General features: G+C 31.5%; 1 long non-coding RNA gene across 1 annotated transcript; it reads left to right on the plus strand.

The window, feature by feature from the left end:
* The first annotated feature begins 528 nt into the window (after nt 1–528).
* LOC139492549 (uncharacterized) lies at nt 529–5,784 on the plus strand. Its single transcript, XR_011656892.1, has 2 exons — nt 529–622; nt 5,560–5,784. It is a non-coding gene; the product is annotated as an uncharacterized lncRNA (long non-coding RNA).
* Nucleotides 5,785–7,890: the final 2,106 nt, after the last annotated feature.

Consider the following 7,890-nt stretch of genomic DNA (forward strand, 5'->3'; position numbering starts at 1 on the left):
GAGCTTTTGATTTTGTCATGTGATCAGGGACTTTCCTACTTGAATGTTCCTTGGAGTTCGGTAATTTTATTATTTTACTTTTCAATGATAGAGTTTGAATTCAATTGGCGGATGCTGCATGCAGAGCAACGATGTTTACCAAATGTTTATCATGCTTCGCTCCTATATGAGGTTCATGCGGTTGTCTTTGGTTTCGTTTGTAACCTTCTATATTATCACTGTTAATAATATTGATAAAAGAAACCAGACATGTAAATTTGTACTCTAGACGCGTTTTTTGTCTACAAAAGACCCATCAGCGATGCATGAATCAAAAACAGTATTAAAAAGCTAAATATAGAACGAAGTGGAAGAATATTAAGGACCATATATTCTAACAAATGTTTCCAAAACGAAGCTTACGTAACTTATTCCTGGGATAGAAAACCCTAATCATTTCGAACAATTAAAAGTAAAAAAGTATTGTAAATAAAAGTTGAGGAACAAAACGCCACCTGATGATTCATCGATTTTTTTCTTTTGCCATGCAGAGAACTTGAACAAGACAAAGATGTAACTGATCTGTCATGAATGATGACCTCCCGTTCAGTCCAAGAAGCCATTTCAACGTCATATATCTACAGTAAGTGAGAGTTTCCGGTGACCATAATTAAAAATCATACATTGAAGTCAAGTAAAGATGAAATATATGTCCTATTCCAAACTAAAAGCCAGCTCCAATTCAGAAAAATTTTCATGATGGATTAACTAAAATAATATTAACTTAAATGAGAAAAACGCCAGAATTTCCTACTTTCTTACATGTTTATTTTTATTTTGATATAAAACAAAATTCTGACATAGATTTTTGTGCATTCAAAAACTCTACTTATTTGTGTGAAAAGTACTTTCTGGTTAAGTATCGTGCCACAAAGTATTGTCTGTTTTACCCTTTAAATAATTAGTCTGTTGAAATTCAAGGATAAATCTATTTCATATGGCGCATTATGAAATAACATGCTAAAACGAGAAAACTAAGTGATGTATTAAATGCAACAAACATTCCAGGTTTAATGGATATTTATAGCAATTAAGTATGTGTGTTGGGAACTTCATTGTTTAATCACAAACATTGCTTTACTGTGAACGTGATCTTTGTCTCGCCAAACGTTTAAAGTTTTCTTTAGACGCGTCAATTCATTGTAACATGTGAACGTGAGATATGTCTCATCAGACCTTATCTATAACTATAAGTGTTTTTTGTACCGTATAATATAAACACTTTAAACTTTTTTACTTAGTATATATTTTATGTTGTAAAACAACAAAACTTGCGTTTGTGGAAAATATATTTACGCATAATATGATCTTGTTATTCGGTTTATTACACATGTATAGACTTTTCAATTCGGCAGGTTGTTACCATCTTCGGAGAATATGTATAATCTGTTAGGGTTTATAAATATCAACTGAAAAGGTCACTATGTGGTTTCAAATCTATGTAAGTGTTCAAATTCAATTCTGAACTCATATTCATTAAACCAGTTTAAAATTTGATTAACCCTAAACATGGATTTTGTTTTGTACACTAGGTAACCTCAGAAATTGCTCCTGTTCAAATACAAATGTATTACGTTATAATATTGTTAGAGTTTGACAATCTCTTTGGTAACTGACGTCTCTTTTTTTAAGGTATAGAACTACTAATTCAGGCCCGGTCGGAATGAACATACAAGAAAAAAGTACATATTTTAAACAAAACAGTTCCTAGCTGTATCTTTTTCAATACTGGGTAATTTGGTAGTGTTGGTATCAACTAAAAGCGTAGGGACTTGGGATCACTGTAGATACATTGATGAAGGTTCTTTTGAATAATAAACAAGTACATGACATTTTAATTGGAGGGTACATTTGCCCTGTTGTACAGATCAGAAGTAACTGTTTTGTACTATCAAACTTCCGGGACCCAGTACGCTCTAATATGCAATTAAAGGTGTGCGGAATTTTTCAGCTCTAGTCAGGATAAGGTGAAGTTTTGACATGCAATAACTGCCACTTTATTTGAACTTAGGACAAAGTTGCCATTTATGCTTGAAATTGCATAATTCAACATAGAAAGCAATGGGGCTTTACATTAGTGATTTTACGCCTTAAATATATAAATTATAGTCTCGGCTTGTTATTTTTTCAATGTGTTGTACACATTATAAAAAAATAATCCGTTTCCATTTATATTCATGCTCAAATGTAGTTTGTACTTACATGCGTGACATATTGGGTGTCACATGTGAAGCAGTATCTTCTCATTAATCCGAAACACGTGGTGTTTGGTGGTGTTCATGTTGCTCAGTCTTTAGTTTTCTATTGTGTGTGTTGTATACGGTTATATGTCTTTTCGTCCTTTTTGCTTTTTGTAATGACGTTCTCAGTATGTCATCGCCTTATGGGTTTAGTATCTTCCATATCTCTTTAACACTATAAACTATATTATAAAAATCGTTTATTCTATATATGTTGTCTTCTTCTCAATAATAAATTGTATACCTATAAGGTATTATTTTAAATCACATCCGGGGTTTCAGACACAAATTTCTATTTCTAAAGGATAAGGCCATGCTTTCGTTGAAATTAGTGTTAATTCAGTGAGAAATGTAGCATACAAATGTCAAGCCATAGGAAAGATAAACATATCAAATAACAAGTGTTGAATTGGCATGCAAAAACATAAAAAGTAGAATAGCAAAAATAGGAGGAAAACTCAAAACGGAAAGTCTTTTATCAAATATAAAGAAAAAATAAAGCGGGATTACAAAACTCAAATTAAAAACAACTGTCATATACCTGACTTGGTTCAGACATTTCCTTGTAACCAAATGATGAATAAAACCTTGTTTTATAGCTAGCTTTGTCCCTCAGTTTTAATGACAGTCGCATGGCATTTTAACATGATTAAATTATTGATTGGTTTTAATTATTTTGTTCACAAAGGTAAGGATTGATGATTCGGTGTAAATATTAACACCGATTGAAACATCACGTGCGCAAATAATTACCTCCGGACTACACGTTTTGAAAGTCAAATATTTGAAACTGTCTGCAATTAAGTAAGAGTTCCATGTAGAAGAAATGTACCGTTTTAAATAACAATACGTTTTAAGATAAACTACATTTTATCTTTCCCAGTAAGCTAAAATCTAGGACAAAATGTCAATAACAAGGTTGTCTGTTATGATACATCTATCAAAAGTCCCTTGATTTGTGAAGACAAACGTGATAATTTTCTTCAAAAATTTGACTTCCTTGAGAGAAAAAAATCACTGCCCAGTCATTGAATGATCATACTTAACTTTAAAAATCACTACACATGTGTAATTGATTCAGTCACATCATATGAGTTTGTCAAAGTAATTCCTGAATGATTCTAGTTCTTTTACCGCATTTGTCTACATATTAGGCTTGCTTTAAACAATATGACAGTTATATTCGGCAGGTCAAGCTATCGTGCATCCTATTATGACCATCGGTTATTGGTGGGTTCGTGTTGCTCAGTCTTAAGTTTTCAATGTTGTGTTTTGAATATTGTTGTTCGTCTTTTGGTTGTGTTTTCGACTCAAGAGTTTAAATGAAACCTTTTTGTATCTTTTTGATTACTTCCGACAACGAGCTGCGGACACATTCAGAATTACAAATATTGGGTTTGTTTTCTTTTCTGGTGAGTCTGGTTGTCAGCTGTTGACTGCCTGACAATGGAAATTCACCTACTTTTAAGGGGTTTGCATTCATAAAGACAGCGCAGGTAACAATTTGACCTCATAATTTGAAAATAGGTTAGAAATTCACAAAACAAGTTAACTAATCTAAAACAGTACGAAGATGAGCTCTATATGTTTATATTTTTTTAATTCAATTAATCACTTTAAATATAGAAAATCTGGTACCGAGTCAAATATGTCGAAGAAAAAATGACAAAATTGTAGTTAAGAGGTCAAATACGGGATTGAGAAAATCAAAAAACACCAATACATGTGTCCGAACAAGAAAGTTGAAGATGAATAGGTATAATCATCATTAATTCGGACAATAGACTAACGGTATGTAACGACTGACCACCAATCACTTGAAGAAGCTGTAATAACATTTGGAAACTGATGTGTAAATGGATTTTTTTTCAGAGTAACTCGCATATTTAGTACCTTACTTATTTGTATTTCATTATTATGAATTTGTCGAGTATGAATAAAATTGAGATTGGAAATGGAGAATATGTCAAGGATTTTGTTGCATTCAATCAATTAGTTATATATTATGTGTTAAAAGTACTTTCTGGTTTAAATGTTATACAACAATGAATGGTCTGTTACCCTTTAAATAATTAGTCTGTTAACATTGAAGGATAAATCTTTCTTTGTATTGCGTATAACGAAATTACGTTCTAAACCGAGAAAAGTATGTTATGTATGCATTGCAAAACATTTAAGGTTCAATCGGTATCCATTGTAGTTAGTAGTGAAATATATGTTTGGGAGCTTCGATATTTAACCACAAACATTGCGAGCGTGAGCTTTGTCCAACCAAACGTATACATATTTCTTTAATGATGTCAATTTTTATTTATGTATTGTGAACAGACAACGTGAGCTTCGTCCCGTCAGATTTATAAATATTTCTAAGGGAACGGTAATACATATTTCGTTAAAGTGTGAACGTGAGCCTTGTCTTGACTGAGATAAAGATTTTTGTTTTATGATCGTTAATACATGTGTTTATATTGCTACCTGTCATTGTGAACAATATCATATCAGTCCATATCTTCAACTTTGTGTATTTTCGTTTCATATAATCATATAATACAAATAATTACTTGAATATCTTTTAAAGCTGTATAACTTTTAGTTTATCAAACAAATAAATATAGAAATAATTCAACTGAGCGGTCTGTAGTTTTTGTTCAGCTAATAAGTATAATCAGATATTGTCAACAATTTATTGCTTGATACAAAAAATCGTATTATGCCATATTTGCATTCTGTAAAATTGTAAAAAAAATTAGTTATAACACTGATAATCCATTTCAAAATATCAACTACATTGGATTACTTTGCGCAAATCCAAAGCCTTACATGATGTTTTCAGAATGCCACATGTTGGGCAGGATCTGCTTATTAAACTGCTTGAGCACATGCGATCACTCACGAGTATGTGCATCGTGTTACTCAGTCTTTTGATGTATAGTTGTGTTGTATGTCGTTGTTTGTACTTTTGTCTCACATATCAGTTCACTATGAAACCTATCAGAGAGAATTTTTTCCTAATACGTTTTTTTTAGTATGTTATAATATAATATCTTCCTTTAAAAATACATTAGGTAGCGGTTTTCAAACGCATTTCTAAACCACCTTCGAGCTTTTGATACAGTATTTCTTTAAACGAACTTTAAAACATTCATTGTTACTTTATATTGGTGTTAAATTATCATGATTTATCAAATATCTATGTGAGACGTTTTATAACTTAACATGTAGTCCATTTTTGTCAAAATGAAATAATTCAACTGTATAAACAAAGCCATATATTTTTAAGAACACACTCTCATGGACTTTTGGATAATATTGAGAATGGAAAAGAATTATGGAGGAGGATGTTCGTTGAAGGAATCTTGTTTTATATTATCTACGTGGAGATGATCCAACGTCTACTTTGAAAGGGTTGCAAATTATTGAACAGTATCATACAAATATAGTCAAAGTAACAATAAGCATATATGACAAAAGTTTTATTTTCATGAATAAATTTAACATTTGTTAATTTCGTGCTGGTATGTTTAGTATTTTGTTAAATTCATCTCAATCAGATAAAGATTGATGATAGAAGGTAAACATGAAAAATGATTGAATCATTGCATTCATTAAGGATTACCTGCATCTGATATACTCGAGATCAAAGCTTTGGAAAGTCACGTCCATCAAGGATTACCTGCATCTGATATACTCGAGACAAAACTTTTGGAGTCACGTCCATCAAGGATTACCTGCATCTGATATACTCGAGACCAAACCTTTGGAAAGTCACGTCCATCAAGGATTACCTGCATCTGATATACTCGAGACCAAACCTTTGGAAAGTCACGTCCATCAAGGATTACCTGCATCTGATATACTCGAGACCAAACCTTTGAAAAGTCACGTCTATCAAGGATTACTTGCATCTGATATACTCGAGACCAAACCTTTGGAAAGTAGCATGTATGATAAAGTTAACCAATTAGTATAAAGGTTCAATCTATTGACGACAATGTACTGTCACTTATCTACATTGTGCTAAAATCTAGGACACAACTTTAACCACAAGGTTTTCTGATATGATACATCTATAAAAAAAAAATTCAAAAAACTCGAAGAACAATTGATTTAGTACAAACGTGACAATTTTATTTCTAGAACAATAAATTACTTCAAAAGGCAAAATCACTGTAACCGTAGCTGCTTAATCATTATATATTCACGCATACACCAGATCAGAGGGGCAGTTGTTTTAACATTCGTTCCGTTAACTGGTAACGTTTGGTTTTATCCGTTTTTATTACCTTCTCCTCTGTCGAATTTTCCTTTAATTTCAGTATTTTCGGTATGCGTGTTTTTTTTCATTCTTAAAGCTGACAACATCACCACCACAAAAATCTTATGGTTAAATCACATGATGGTCGGTCGTTAGTATTTGAGTTCGTCACAAAGTTTGTTGAATACTTTTTGTTCTTTTATTGACTCATTAATAAGGTTAATAATCTATTTTTAATTTGGTGCTTGATTGCAATACTTCAATTTGTGTCACTTGTAACCAGATCCGATGTGTCCCATTACAGTTCGAACAAAACAACTTAATTAGATTGCAGTCAAATTAATAAAACATGTCTTATAACGTAAATACGAAAGGTCACAATGCAATTTATACATCATCTATTGATTTTAATAGTTAAATGACAAGGGTAACTGAAGTAGCATTATTTCATAATATTGGTGTGGCGAATGGACGAATGAACATCAATCATCAATAATCCCTCCTCTCTGACAAAATGAATAGCGTCAATAGTAGTGGTAATAAACTTTTTAAACAATGATAAACTCATATGTTTTCTGATTCTTATTTATTAATACGTTTAGGGGCACATCCATGCCTTTGATGTGTTTATGCTTTTTATTTTGCCTATTGATGTTCAATTTCTAATTTTCCTTGGAGTTATTTTTGTTTTTTCTTTCTACATACAGAACGCATGAACACTATAATTTATGACCAAGAATGAATTTTCTGTTTAAAAGTTGGAACGTCCCTGCTTCTACTGTTTTTTTGTGCATAGTGTTTTCATCCCAAAAACCTGTGTATAATTTAGGCAGCAATATTGCATACAGTGAGAACAGTTAATGAAGCACGTAAGCGGTCTACTTTCACATTCAAAAAAGTATACAATTTCTATCGTGATTTGTTTATAATATGTAAATTATTTGAACATAATATTTGCATAAATGACATTTCTTTTAAAAAATGTTTTATGATTGACTACATTAATGTTCAAAGCAAGTTTACAGACAACTTTTAATACAATTCCACACATCGGTGTCAATTACCATTTTGTAAACAATGTAGTTTTAACTAAATATTTACTAAAGGCTTCATTTTATATGTTAACCTTGCCACATACACCCATTGCATTGACAGGTGATAATCAGACGTTCATTTGTTTGTTTTGTGAAGTGGTTACCCCCAATATATAAACTTTTGACATGACTGTTCTTTTTAAAGTATTATTGAATCATATGCAAAACATGAACATAAAAACTTTCAACAGTTACAAAATGAACCACATAAAAAAGTAAAATCACAAATATACTAAACTCCCAGGAAAATTCGAATACGAAA

Source organism: Mytilus edulis, chromosome 10 (genome assembly GCF_963676685.1).
Source record: "Mytilus edulis chromosome 10, xbMytEdul2.2, whole genome shotgun sequence".
Lineage (NCBI taxonomy): Eukaryota > Metazoa > Mollusca > Bivalvia > Mytilida > Mytilidae > Mytilus > Mytilus edulis.